The sequence below is a fragment of the Arvicanthis niloticus genome, chromosome 28, assembly GCF_011762505.2.
Source record: "Arvicanthis niloticus isolate mArvNil1 chromosome 28, mArvNil1.pat.X, whole genome shotgun sequence".
Lineage (NCBI taxonomy): Eukaryota > Metazoa > Chordata > Mammalia > Rodentia > Muridae > Arvicanthis > Arvicanthis niloticus.
The window spans coordinates 12,880,985-12,895,534 of NC_133436.1; the positions used below are offsets into that span (position 1 = coordinate 12,880,985).

Below are 14,550 nucleotides of genomic sequence, written 5' to 3' on the forward strand. Positions count from 1 at the left end.
AGGCTGGCCTCAAACTCAAAAATCCACCTGCCTCTGCCTCCCAAATGCTGGGATTAAAGGCATGCATCACCACTGCCTGGCTTTAGAGAAATTCCTTTGTTCCAAAACAAAGCCACCTTTGTGGCTTCTGAGATTATCTCCTTCAACTTCTCTTGCTTTCTTTATACCCTGTCTCTCTGCTTCCTCTTCCTCCTCCTCCTTCAATATTGCTCCTGTCAATGGGATGACTTGTATTTACATATTTATATGTGAGAATGACCTTGTTATTCTCAATACCAATTAATAACAATAACAATGGAAACCATAAAATAAATCTCTTATCTAGCAAGAGGTTTTTGTTTTTTTATTTAAGATTTCTTTCTTTATCTATATGAGTACACTGTTGCTGTCTCTTATACACACCAGAAGAGGGCATTGGATCTCATTATAGATGTTTGTGAGCCACCATGTGGTTGCTGGGAATTGAACTCAGGACTTCTGGAAGAACAGTTAGTGCTCTTAACTTCTGAACCATCTCTCCAGCCCAAGACAAAACAACAACAAAAAACCAAAACCAACCAAACAAAAAAAACCTTAAACTGAGACTATGTCTTAGTTAAGGTTTTACTGTTGTGAACAGATACCATGACCAAGGCAACTCTTATAAGGACAATATTTAATTGGGGCTGGCTTACAAGTTCAGAGGTTCAGTCCATTTTTATCAAGGTGGGAGCATGGCAGTGTTCAGGCAGGCATGGTGCAAGAGGAGCTAAGAGTTCTATATCTTCCTCTGAAGGCAGCTAGTGGAAGACTGACTTGATGAGGATCTTAAAGCCCGTGCCCACAGTGACACACCTACTCCAACAAGCCACACCTCCTAATTGTGACACTCCCTTGGCCAAGCATATTCAAACCACCACAGACTATATATCAGTTTGAAGATTTTTGATTGGGGTTGTGTTGAACATATTGACAATTTTCAGAAAATTGGTATCTTACTGTTGTCTGACTCATGAACATTCTTACCTCTGTCTGTATTTAAATGATCTCAATTTCCTTTATCATATTTACAATTTTCACCATAAAGTATGCATATTGTCCATGGGACTTATTCCTAGATAACTAAGTGTTTGACACTGTTGTAAATTGCCTTGAAAATATTTTATGCTTCATTTCTTTACCGTAGATATGTACAATTGATTTTCACATAATTAGGTTGTGTCTGCTTTTTTCATTTTAATAAAACTTTTCATAGACCATTTTAGGCTTTTTCTCATGTGCACACACATAATCTATGAATGATAACAGCTTCTTTTCCAAGCTCAATACCTTCTATTTATTTTATTGATGTGTTGCATCAGGTAGAACATTTGGTATTATGCTCAGTGGTGCTAGAATTGTTTGCCTTGTTCCCAATCTTGGGAAAACACTCTCAACATTCCACATTAACTATGGTGTTAGCTGTAGGTCTTTTGTGGCTGCTCCTCATGAGACAAAATAATTTCCATCATAATAATCATAATAATTGAAGCAGCCACCCTGCCCCCCTTTTTCTTTATTTGAATGGCTCTTTTTTCTCCCCAGCTTTTATTATTGACTCAAAATGTACAAAGTCTAGGAAATTATATGTGGTACTCTAAAAATACCTTATACCCAGCGACTAAGAGAAACAGCAGCCCTCACAGGCAGCTTCAATGACTAAGATTCACATACAATCACAATTAATTTTCCCATACAAACCAAACGGGTAATTTAAAACTAATTATTATTTGCAAAACAGCAACAGGTCTTATCTCTACTGCTTGTATTTAATATAACCCACTACTGCTTGCTTAATATGACATCAGAGTGCTTTAGTGAGTGACTACATAGAATGACAGCTGAGGCAGGGGTGTTCACCCAAAGGAAGGTGGCTTCAAGCAGGCATTCAGGCGGTCCATGTTCCAAGGTACTTGCAGACTTCTCCAGACTATCAGATATCATACCTTAGGTAGGCTTTAGGCACCAAGACAATGGCTCCCTTTATTTCTCCTACCCACCAGCCATATCTATTTCTTGCTAAGAATGTAAATTATATCTCCAGGATTAAAGGACGACTTATCAGAAAGAGCCCCAGTACAGTCTCACAAACCCTGGTAAAGTTAGCATAATCAACGCTTTTATCTCCTGAGGTGTGATGCACACTGTCCAGACTTCCCTTCCCTTGCTCGTCCATCTTCCCGGAAGTAGTGTCCTCTTCCTCCTCTGGAAGTTCCTCGTAAATTTCATCATCTATTGGTTGGTTCCTTTGAAGGTTGCTGACCAAAACAGGATGATCAACGTCATCGTATAATTCTCTTTTGTCGGGAATAACATCGGATCCCATGTCTTGTAATATAAATTTCAGCTACTGGACCCATTCCTTAGCATCTTAGGAGCACACAGATTTCAAAACAGCAATCTTTCTTTTCCTCTTCTCTAAGGGTGTTGTTCATTCTGACGTCATAGCCATCTATTGCAAATTCACCTTTCTGCTGTTTGTCTTTGTCACTCCCGTAATAATAGAGCACTGTTTTGCTGAGAGCACGCCACCATTTCTGCCATTCAAACCCCAGAAAGCTGTATCTTTTCTGCGCTTTTCCAGGTTACCAGCCTTTATGACAAAAGGAAGGTCCTGGGCTGCAATGAGAGGAAACTCGTTTCCATCAGAGGGGCCATCATCATCTTTACCATAGCACTCCGAGGCTAAGGGAATCCGGTCTGGAGGCCCAGCAGAAGGATCGTCATGTTCATCCCCCTCCTCGGCATCACCTTTGTCTTGAAATTCCTGAAGATAGACAGACTTTACACTTTTATCTTTTGTTTTGTTTTGTTTTTGTTTGTTTTTTTTGAGACAGGGTTTCTCTGTGTAGCCCTGGCTGTCCTGGAACTCACTCTGTAGACCAGGCTGGCCTTGAACTCCGAAATCCTCCTGCGTCTGCCTCCCTGGGATTAAAGGCGTGCACCACCACCGCCCGGCATCTTTTAGCTTCTTAATGATAGATTTTCTCTTTTCCTTGGCTTCCTAGGATAACTTTTCTCCTTTCTGTGTCTGCCACAAATGTTTCAACATCTGCCAACAGCTTCCTAATTTCCTCAGGGAGAGGGCCAGGAGAGGAGGTACTGCTGGGATTGGGCATAGCAGTGGCAATAGCGGTCCCAGTAAGCACCGAGGGGCTACGACTCCGGACACGGCTTGGCCAAGACTGCCAACAAGGAAGTCACTGGCTCTCCAGCCAGTGGTCGCTGGATGCGGGGGCCCTGCTCCGCCCCGCCTAGGAGACGGGCAGGTCTATTGAATGGCTTTTGAAAAACTATTTTTTTTTTCCCCACATAATGAGATGGCTATTGACAATAAAGCATGTTATTTGCTTGTCTGAAGGAAAATGCCATGGCTTTTCTTTTTTTATCTTGGGGATGTGTACTGATGGTTTTCAGAAGTGAAATGAATCTTATGCCTCTGAAGTAAGCCATATTTTATGCATTTCTGGATTTCCTATTCTAATATTTTACTTAAAATGTCAGGTCTGTGTTTATGAGGGATGTTGATAAGTATTTGTGACTTCATAGGGTTTGGGTTTGGTAGAACTGAGCTCATAAAATGAGCTAAGAACTAGTGTCTCTTCTTTCGTACCCAGGTGTGCATAACTGGGACTAGATCCTCATTTAGTGCTTGATAGAATTTATTAGGGAAGAGTTCTTGTCGGACAAATTTAAATTATTCATTGAATTTTATTTAAAAGAGATTACTGTTTGGATTGTATGTTTTCAGTAAGTGACTTTAAAAAGATATTTTGCTAGGAATTTATCTATTTCATGTTTTCAATATTATTGATATAATGTATATATATATATATGTATCCTTTTGTGTAATGTATATATATGTATGTATATGTATATACACACATATATGTGTATACACACATATATTTTTGTTGTGTGTGTTTATCATATGTGGTTCTAGGGGTACAAGCATGCCAAGGCATGTGTGTGGAACTCAGATGAACTGTAGTAGAGCGGGTTTTTTCTTTTGCCTTTATGTGTGTTCTGAGTGTTGAGCTCAGATTTCCACCCTTGCACACCAAGTGCCTTTACTTGCTGAGCCATTTCACAAGACCATTATTACATTTTTAAATGTTGGTAAGATCTGTAGTTAGGTCTCCTTTCCATTCTTTGCACTGATTTTTTTTCTTTAAAAAAAAAAAAAACCTTTAAAAAATTATGTTGTATGGGTGTTCTGCCTGTATGAATGTCTATATGCATGTCTGTGCACCACTAGTGTGCTTGTGGTTTGAAGACTAGAAGAGATCACTGGATCTCCTGGGATTAGAGCAGATGGTTGTAAGCTTCCACATGGGTGCTCAGAATCAAACATGGGTCCTCTGGAAGACTAGTCAATACTCTTTTTTTTGTTGTTGTTGTTTGTTTTTTTGAGACAGGGTTTCTCTGTATAGCCCTGGCTGTCCTGGAATTCACTCTGTAAACCAGGCTGGCCTCGAACTCAGAAATCTGCCTGCCTCTGCCTCCCAAGTGCTGGGATTAAAGGCATGTGCCACCACTGCCCGGCCCTAGTCAATACTTTTAAATGCTGATTTGTCTGTCTAGCCCCCTGCGCTGATCATTTATTACCTAGTTTCTTTTATCTTCCTCAGTGAGATGGCTAGCTATTAACTTTCAACTTGATACAACCTAGAGTTGTCTGAAAGGAGAGCAACAGCTGAGGAGTTGCTTAGACTGGATTGGTGTGTGGAGGAGTGCCTTGGTTGTTATTGACGTTGAAGGCTCTTACCCACTCTGAGCGACACCATTCCCTACACAGGTGTTCATGAACTATATAAAAAGTTGGCTGATCATAAGCCTGCCTGTCAGCTAGCAGGCAGCAACATCCATAGTTCCTGCCACACTTCTTCGGCTGTAAGTGAGCTCCTGGATCAGAGGTAATGTTGTGTGGAATAGTAAACAAACTGCCTTCAAATTCCTGCCCTTAAGTTCCTGCCTTCAGGTTCCTTCCTTGACTTCCCTCAATGGCAGACTTGACCTGCAGTTAGTTGTATGTAAGTCAAATAAGTCTATTCTTCTCCTAATTTGCTTTTGGTCAGTGTTTTCATCACATGAAGAGAAAGAAACTAGAATACTAACTTTTGTCAATTTTTTTAACCTTTCCAAAAATAGTCATTGTGCACATATATAATTATCTTAGTTAGGGTTATATGCTGTGATGAAACACTATGACCAAAAGCAAATTGGGGAGGAAAGGGTTTATTTGGGTTACATATCCTGAATCAAAGTCCACTGAAGGAATCCAAGATGGGAACTCAAACCAGGCACTACTGTAGAGAGAATATCTTGTGTATTGTGCGGATACATCGCCTGTCAATTAAAATGCCTATGATCTATGGCTTAGGCAGGAAATAGAAGGTGGGATATCCAGGAGGAGAAGGAATTCTGGGAGAGAGCTGGGAGCAGGAAATCCACCAAAAAAGATATGACTGGATGGACACATGGTATTTGAGCAGAGGTAACCAGCCAGGTGTCAGAATGTGGGCTAAAATGATTGGGTTAGTTAAGTTATGATCTAGTCAGAGTAGAGATTAGCTATATGGCCAAGGTACTTGTAAATATATTTTGAGTCTGTCTTATTTCTCAGAAGCTGGTACTGGGAGGAAAAACTGGGCTCTAATTTCTACATATGGCACCTTAAGTAAGGTACCATAGGTACGTGAGTTATTCGTAATATAAATGTAAACAGTGAATTAATCAGTCAGCTGTATTGCTTTATGTTAGTCTCCAGATCTCAGAGAAAAACCAATATTTATTTAAAACTGTACCTCAATAGCTGATCAGTTAAACGATCTACCTTACTCTTCTATGCTAATCTGGCTGCCTCCCAACCCCATCCCATGATGCTTTCATGTTATTACTGTCTGGCTCTTTGGGCTTTGGGTGTGTTTCCATGTTTCCACAGTTTCTCTCTGGACTCCTTCCTCATGGCTCCAAATCCTCCATCCTTCTCACTGAGCTGAATCTCTCTTTCTCCTTCCTCCTTCTTCTGGTTAGTGGATGTCCCGCCCCTATTCTCTATTCTGCCCACCCACTGGGTGATCAGTGTTTATTGACAAGGCAGAGAATAAATGGACAGAATTGTTTACATAAACTTGAGACAGGAGATTCTTGGTGTATTACAGTGTCTGTATTAAAATAAGGTATGAGGGCAGAGAAATAAGCAGTTTACAAGTGTAAATTTTATACAGTGCTCAAAAACATTATGCTTATGCACAACCTGGAGTCAGGAGCTGATGCAGAGGCTATGGAGGGGTGCTGCTTACTGATTTGCTCCTCATGGCTTGCTCAGCCTGCTTTCTTGTACCACTCAGGACCACCAGTTCAAGGATGGTATCACCCACAATGGGCTGGGTCCTCTCCCATTGATTACATTAAGAAAATTCCATATATGCTTTCCTACAGCTCAGTCTACAGAGGGAATTTGTCAAATAAGGTTTCCTTCTGTGAGATGACTCCAGCTGTGTCAAGTTGACATAAAATAGCTAGTACACACACACACACACACACACACACAATGTCTGGTGTACACCTATGTGTGTGTGCTACATGTGTACACACATGGAAAGCAGGTTGGCATCTGGTATCTTCCCACTCTTCCCACCTTATTCCCTGTGACAGGGTCTCTCACTGAACCTGGTACTGGCTCTTTGAACTAGGCTTAGGCTGGTGGGATGGCTATTCCTGGTTGTCAGTTTGACTACATCTGAAATGAACTATAGTCCAGAAATGGAGGGCACACCTGTGATCCAGATCTTGAGGCATAGTGGCCATGAAAAGTTTAGGCCCAGGCAAGGTAGTACACACCTTTAATCCCAGGAGACAGAGGTGGTCAGATCTGAGTTCAAGGTCAGCCTGAGCCAGAGCAGGTTCCAAATTCAGGTGTAGTGATACATATCTTTAATCTGGGCCACACCTTCTGCTGGAGGCCTACATAAGGACCATGGAAACGGGAAGTGTCTGTTCTTCGCTCACATGTGCTTGCCAGCACATCTGTTGGAATCTACTTCTTCAGGATTCCAGCTTATACGGAAGACCAGTGAAATACCCAGCCTCATGGGACTGAGCGACTATTAGATTCTTGGACTTTTCATTCGAATTGTTGGGTTATTGGACTACAGACTATAAATCATTCCAATAATTTCCTCTAATGTATAAAGACATTCCATAAGTTCTGTGATCCTGACTAATACACCCGGCTAAACTAGAAAGCTCTAGTATCTACCTGTCTTGGCTCATTTAATGCTGAGGTTACAGGCATGGCCACTGTGCTCTCCTTTTTATGTGGGTGCTAGGAATCCAAGCTCAGGCCCTCGTGTGTATGCAGCAAACACTTCACACACTAAGCCGTTTATTTCCCTAACACTATGCTTCTATCTTATCACTAACTTGTGAAAAACTTGGAGTTTATTTTCTGTGTTCTGAGCCACTTTCTTGAGATATAAGCTCAGCTCGTGGCTTTCAACTGAATCTTTCCCCTAATATGTAATGACTGTAAATATTCCTTAAATACGACACAATCTTGTTATATACTTCTGGTTATCATATAAGGTATTTCAAAAATTTTTCTTGCTATTTTTATCTTTGAGCCATTGATCATTTTGAAGTGTATCTCTCGATTTTTATAGATGGTAATATTTTATGTATTGCTAGCCAGCCTGTTTGTTTGTTTTGGTCAAGTAATACAACCTGTACCCTTTAGTGTGGATTTTTGTTTCAGTGTTAAAAGTTTGGGGAGCATGTCATATCTCTTGGGAAAGAATTGAAATTCCCGCCAAAACCCTTTCTCCTCCCCACACCCCCAACTCCCAGCACCTACCCTGACTCCCCACACCCCCAACTCCCAGCACCTACCCTGACTCTCCACACCCCCCACTCCCAGCACCCACCCTGACTCCCCACACCGCCCACTTCCAGTGTCCACCTTGAGGTTCAGAGGCAACTTTCTGTTAGCAGCTGAGGGGTGGTGTCTCTCACTTGGGATGTTTTATAGTGGAAATGGAAGGCAGTTTCATTAGATCTTAAATCTTTTTGAAGGTTAATAAAATAACCCTATTAATATTCTCGTGAACAAAGCCTTCATTTTTAATTCTGCACTCTATAATACACACACATCTTGTTCTCTTTTTTGCAGGTTTGCTAACAGTTCTCTTTCCTTCTTCTCCTTCGCTTTCCTTCTGTTGACCTTTATCAGACTTCTGCCTTAGTCACCACAGACACTCTATTTAGTCCAAATGAACAAAATTATGTATCTACGAAAGAGACAAAGAAGAAAACCAAAGGAAAAGATTGTAGCTTAAAACAATTGTATTTGATTGAAGAATAAAATAATATAGTTTATTTTTTTCAGTACTGGAAATGGAATCTAGGTCCCTCACACGAGAGGCAATCACTCTGTCATTGAGCTACATCCCCAGCCTCAAACATGCACATATGTATTCATGTCTCATAACTAATTATTAACATTGTCTTAGGCCAGAGGCTTGTCTGCCCCAAAGCAAACCACTGTCCCTGTGAAAGGTCATTTCCTCCCCCTAATCTCCCTTCTCTTCTCTCCCTCCTCTTTCTCCCCACCTCTCTCTCTCTCTCTCTCTCTCTCTCTCTCTCTCTCTCTCTCTCTTTTGTTCTTTACAGCAAGCAATGTAAGAAGGCATGCAGAGAAAGGGTGGAGGGGGGAAGAGAGGATGAGACAAGGGGAGAGAAGAGGGGACAGGAGAGGGGAGAGGAGGGGAGGGGAGGGGAGGGGAGGGGAGGGGAGGGGAGGGGAGGAGAGGAGAGGAGAGGAGAGGAGAGGAGAGGAGAGGAGAGGAGAGGAGAGGAGAGGAGAGGAGAGGAGAGGAGAGGAGAGGAGAGGAGAGGAAACACAGGGGCAGGTCAAGTGCCTTGGGAAGTAGTAGTTGATAGAGTGTCTGAGCCAGACCAATACAGATGTGGATGCACACAGCCAACCATTGGACTGAGCCTGGGGACCTCGATGGGAAACTTAGGGCAAGGACTGTAGGAACTGAAGAGTTTTGCAACCTCATAGGAAAAACAACAATATCAACCAACCAAATCCCCCAAAGCTCCCAGGGACTAAACCACCATCCAAAGAGTACACAGTGGGTACCCATGCCCCCTCCCCACCCCATATGTAGCAGAGGATTGCCTTATCTGGCATCAGTGGAGGCTTGATGACCCAGGATAGGGGAAGGCTAGGCTGCTGAAGCAGGAGTGGGAGGGCAGGTGGGGGAATCACCCTCATAGAAGCAGGGGGAGGGAAGAGGGAGGAGGGGGCTTGTGGTGGGGAAACTGGGAAGGGGGATAACATTTGAAATGTAAATAAATAAAATAGCCAATTTAAAAAAAAATAAAAAGAAAGTGCGTTCTGAGTGTCAGTGATGCTCACGAGATTATCTTCAGCAAGGAAGGCTGACGGGAACTGAAAGAGGCAAAGCCCTGAATTCTGAAGGGGAGGGAAAAGTCATGGAAAGGGATGCAATACTTCAGAATCTCCTCCTTCCATTACAATTTACTGATCACTTACAATCCTCCCACAGAAGAGAACCCAAGCCTGCTTAGGAACATACGGTTAATCAAGACAAAAATAAGAACACAGATGGAGAGCAAGTGTGGCGCTCAGGTGAGGCCAGGAGTAGATTACACACACAACCCATGACTTCACCATCTGCTAGGGTGCTCTGGAGCCGGGCGAGCTTCTAACCTGGCCCCAGCATTCTGGCAGACATGGTGAAAAGAGCCAGATGGCCGCTAATAAACTCTGTGTGAATTAGATCTCAGGAGATGGACCAAAGATAGATATTTAGAAATAGCTTTTTATGTTTTTCTGACATGTTTGTGTCATTTAGACGAGCGGTCCTTTCTGTCTTTGCTCTCTTGACAGGGTCATGCTTGGCAGTCATTCTTAGACTGCTCTTAAGGCAATGTCAGGCTACATGTTCTAGACAGGGCATAGGAAAAGCTTTTAGCAGCAGAGTAAACTTTTAAAGGAAAATTTCCTTGATAACAACCAGATGACCCAAGCAATACAGTGGAAAGAAGCTTTCGAGAATGCAGGAAAGAATAATATTTCCTGTAAGAGCTGAACAATTTAGAATTTACCACTAGGAATGTGAGAGGCTCCCATGACCCAGCGGGGATGACATTAAAAAATGCCCAACAGTGGAGAGATGGAACTTGAAGAGACTACCTCCAGTAGATAGACATGGCTCCCAGTTCAGGGATGGGCCACCCACCTATTTCAAAATTTTGGACCCAGAATTGTTCCTGTCTAAAGGAAATGCGGGGACAAAGGTGGATCAGAGACTGAAGGAAAGGCCATCCAGAGATCACCTCCACCTTGGGATCCATCCCATGCACAGGCACCAAACCCTGACACTCTGGTATGGCTGTCCACTGAGAGGTTCTACCAGCAGCTGACTGAGACAGATGTAGATACTCAGAGCCAACCATTAGACTGAACCTGGGGACCCCTGTGGAAGAGTGAGGGGAAGGACTGAAGGAGCTGAAGGGGATTGCAACCCCATAGGAAGAACAACAATATCAACTAACCAGACCATTCAGAGCTCATAGGGACTAAACCACCAACCAAAGAGTATATGTGGGCTGGTCTGTGGTCCCCAGCTATATATGTAGCAGAGGACTGCCTTATCTGGCCTCAGTGGGAGGGGATGTGCTTGGTCTTGTGGAGGCTTGATGCCCCAGAGAAGGGGGATGCTGGAGGGGTGAGGCGGGAGTGGGTAGGTGAGTGGGTGGGGGAGCACCCTCTTAGAAGAGAGGGTGGGGTCGGGGAGCTTGGGAAGGGGGAACTGGGAAGGGAGAACAACATTTGAAATGTAAATAAAAATAATTAATAAAAATTAAAAATATACATAGAGATATACTGAGAAGCCCATGAAATGTATATGTATACGTATACGTGTATACACACACACACACACACACACACACACACACACACACACGCTGTGTGTGATGTGCTTTTGTTTTGAATATTATTTTATGTATATGCAAGGTGGTTTCAAATTCGTGATCTTGGTCCCTCAGCCTCCTGAGTGCTGAGATCACACCTCTGTGCCCCCACGCCCGCCCGAGGACAGTGACTTTTAATAGTGATGGCTATCTAACATCACAGGGTTCTCAGATCTTAAGGAAAAATGGTTTGGTTTATTAATTGGCTGGGACAAGACATTGGATTTTGTATGACTGAATCTACTCATTTGGAAACTTACCTGTCAGTGAAGGCTTCCAGGGCCTGTATGCAGTCGCTGGTGCTGTCTTAATGTACTACTCGGTAAAGCAAACGAGGTGATAAGGTTGTGTTTACTCCCTCCATGCTTGTCCCAGAGAGTCTGAGCAGGAGGCGTGCACTGGTTTTCCAGCAAGGGTTCACAGTAATAGGAAGACAACAGAATTTATAGTACCCAGATCTGGCCACTTTCTCTGCCGTTACTGTAATTGAAGTAGCTCTGAGCACAAAAGGTCACATCAGGCGTTTATGCAGAATCCACTGAAGCTGTTTGTAAAGGTGCTTGATGACTTCGTCTACCAGCCTTCTCAGAAGCCCAGTTACGCGTCATTTCCTTTCATGTTTCAGATTTCACTGTAAATAAAGCATTTATTACCAATGCCTTCCCTACCTACACTGTCAAGTGGGAGGAGACAGTTGTTTAGTATCGTGCTCAGGAGTGACAAGCTCACTCAGTCTTTTTAAAAAAATGTTTATTTATCTTTGCATGCATGTGTGTATATGTATATGGGTTTCTGTGTATCTCTCTCTGTGTGTGTGTGTTTCTATGTGTGTCTCTGTGTATCTGTGTGTGTCTTTGGGTATATCTGTGTGTGTCTCTGTGAGTGTGTCTCTCTTTGTCGTTTCTCTGTGTATGTGTGTCTCTGTATGTCTGTCTGTGTGTGTATGTGTCTGTGTGTATGTGTCTCTGTGTGTGTCTGTGTGTGTCTGTGTGTGTGTGTGTCTGTGTGTGTGTGCATGTCTTCCTCTGTTTCCCTTCACTTTCTGTTTGAGACAGAGTCTCTTATTGAGCTTGAGCTTGTCATTTTTCTTCTTGGCTGCTTGTCCAGTGAGTCCTAGGATCCTCTTGTTTCTGGCCCTCCCTCCAGTGTAGGGATTGTAGGCATACATGACCTTGCCTGGGTTTCGTGTGGCTGTCAAGAATCCAGACCCAGATCCTCATGACTTTATGGTCATATCTCCAGTCTCTTTTGCTGTTTGCTTTATTGAGACATGGTCTCACTGTGTATCTCTGGCTATTCTGGAATTCGCATATAGAACCAAGCTAGTCTTGAACTTATAAGTTTTTGTCTCCTGAGCACTGAGATTAAAGGCGTGTCTCCACAATGACACTCCAGCCATTTGTAGGATATTTTGTTTGTTTGTTTGTTTGTTTTTGTTTTTTCGAGACAGTGTTTCTCTGTGTAGCCCTGGCTGTCCTGGAACTCACTCTGTAGACCAGGCTTGCCTTGAACTCAGAAATCTGCCTGCCTCTGCCTTCCAAGTGCCGGGATTAAAGGCATGCGCCACCACCACCCGGCTGTCGGATGTTTTTAACGATTTATTTATTTACTTATTTTTATGTGCATTGGTGGTTTTCCTGCATGTATGTCCGTGTGAGGGTGTCAGATAGTCTAGAACTGGAGTTACAGACAGTTGTGAGCTGACATGTGGGTGCTGGGAATTGAACCCAGGTCCATTGGAAGAACTGCTGGTGCTCTTAACCACAGAGCCATCTCTCCAGTCCTTTTGTTAGGATCTTGTTCTCTGTAATTCCTTGCTCTGATCATCACATCATCTTCCATACTAGGTGGTGGGAGCCAGGATTCCACAGAAGATGCTGTGGAGCGGAGTTCATTCTGGAATCTGGTCCCTTTACACAACACAAGATTCTCTTGCATTCATAATTTCTGGGGTTCATCACTGGTTGTCGTACAAGCCAAGGTCCAATAATTCCAATCCTGCCTAAGTGGATGGTTCCTCCTCTCCCCGACCCCCATCCCCAACAGCATTCCACAAATGTGCTATCTTTTCCCAGTGAGGAAAGTAGAAGATGGAAGGCGATGCTCCTGGTAAGGACTGGAGCCACAGCTGAGTTCTTACTAAGCCAGGAAATGTTAGCTCTACAGCAGGCCTAGTCCTGAAGGTTCCTAAGAAACCAATCAAGCAGGGACTAAGCATGATTTCCTTGTCTGTGTGAGTAACAAGGCTTGACTAAACAGGAGGGGAACACAGACTGTGCCTTGCTGGAGGATAAGAAGTAACAAGCAGTCTGAAGTTACAAAGCACGGTTACATTCTGGGTTACAGACTAGGAGATAGATGCCCCATGACATGGTTCCTGATGGGCGGGATGCAGCCCTTTGGCTCTGCCTGGCCTGGCCTGTTGACACTGACAGGAAAGGGTTGCTGTGACAACAGGGAAGCACAGGCAGCACAGGAAGGCCTCCCCTGGTGCCTCAGCCACTCTCCTGCCAGAATACCGGGGAGTTTCCAGCCCTGCTTTGATGACTCTTCCCTGGACGTCCCTCCTCCCAGAACAAAATCTTGTTTTCCACACGATTGCAAACAAGGTAAAGAGTACACAGTACACCCCAAACAAGAAATGCCTAGCTAACCCACCAGCTCCCCAACTCACTGAGCACCCCCTTTTTTTTCTGGTGAGTTAGAAACTCAGCCTACCATCATCCCTCGCTCCCCCACCACACACACACATCAAAGATACTTTGTTCAACAGGGAGAGAGCAGAAGGAACGAACCTAACTGAGCCCTGAGCAACAGTGTTTCTCTTCTCCGTGGAGTTGCCAGGGTTGTGTGTGCTTTGCTTCTGCCAGGAGCTGGTATGGAGGAACCTCACCCCTGTTCGACTCCAGCTCTGGACAAGCTTACCATCCCCCTCCCCCATCAGCCAGTCTCTCCCTCTCGGTCTCATCTCCTGCTGGTGGGCCGTGATGAATTTACTTTTCCCCAAGTATGGATCTTGTCCAAAGCCTTCACCTTCTCTTCAGTGATTCTGTGTAAGGGACAGAAGGCCACGGCAGGAGACAGACTACACCTTTGTCATGTTCTTGATCAGGTCAGTTGACTGGCAGGCTGCTAAACACAGAAGGCCATGCTCTCTGGCTACCAGCTCAGGGTGATGCAGACACTTTGGGTTGAATCAAAGACCAAGAAGGCTCCCAGAGGAAGGAGGGGGCCGGGGTGATTTTGAATTAGTCTGGACTCTTCTGTGTGTGGTATCAACTAGAGTTTCTGGTTTTACAACGAGACATTAAATAGGAAAATAGGAAGAGGAAAATAGGAAGAAGAAATAAAATTAGAACCAAAACCATAGGACAGTAGGAGAAGTGATTTGCCTTAAAAAATGCAAGACAGCACGGTCCGTGTTGGCTCCTGGGATGGTCTGTGTTGGCTGCTTGTGCATACCCACGATCCTCTCATGGTGTCATTAACGTTTAATCACTTCAGATCCACACCCCTTTTAGA

The 14,550-nt window shown here is 43.7% G+C and overlaps 1 pseudogene; it reads right to left on the minus strand.

Annotated features, from left to right (window-relative positions):
• Nucleotides 1–1,951: 1,951 nt before the first annotated feature.
• LOC143439961 (src kinase-associated phosphoprotein 2-like) lies at nucleotides 1,952–3,156 on the minus strand (annotated as a pseudogene).
• Nucleotides 3,157–14,550: the final 11,394 nt, after the last annotated feature.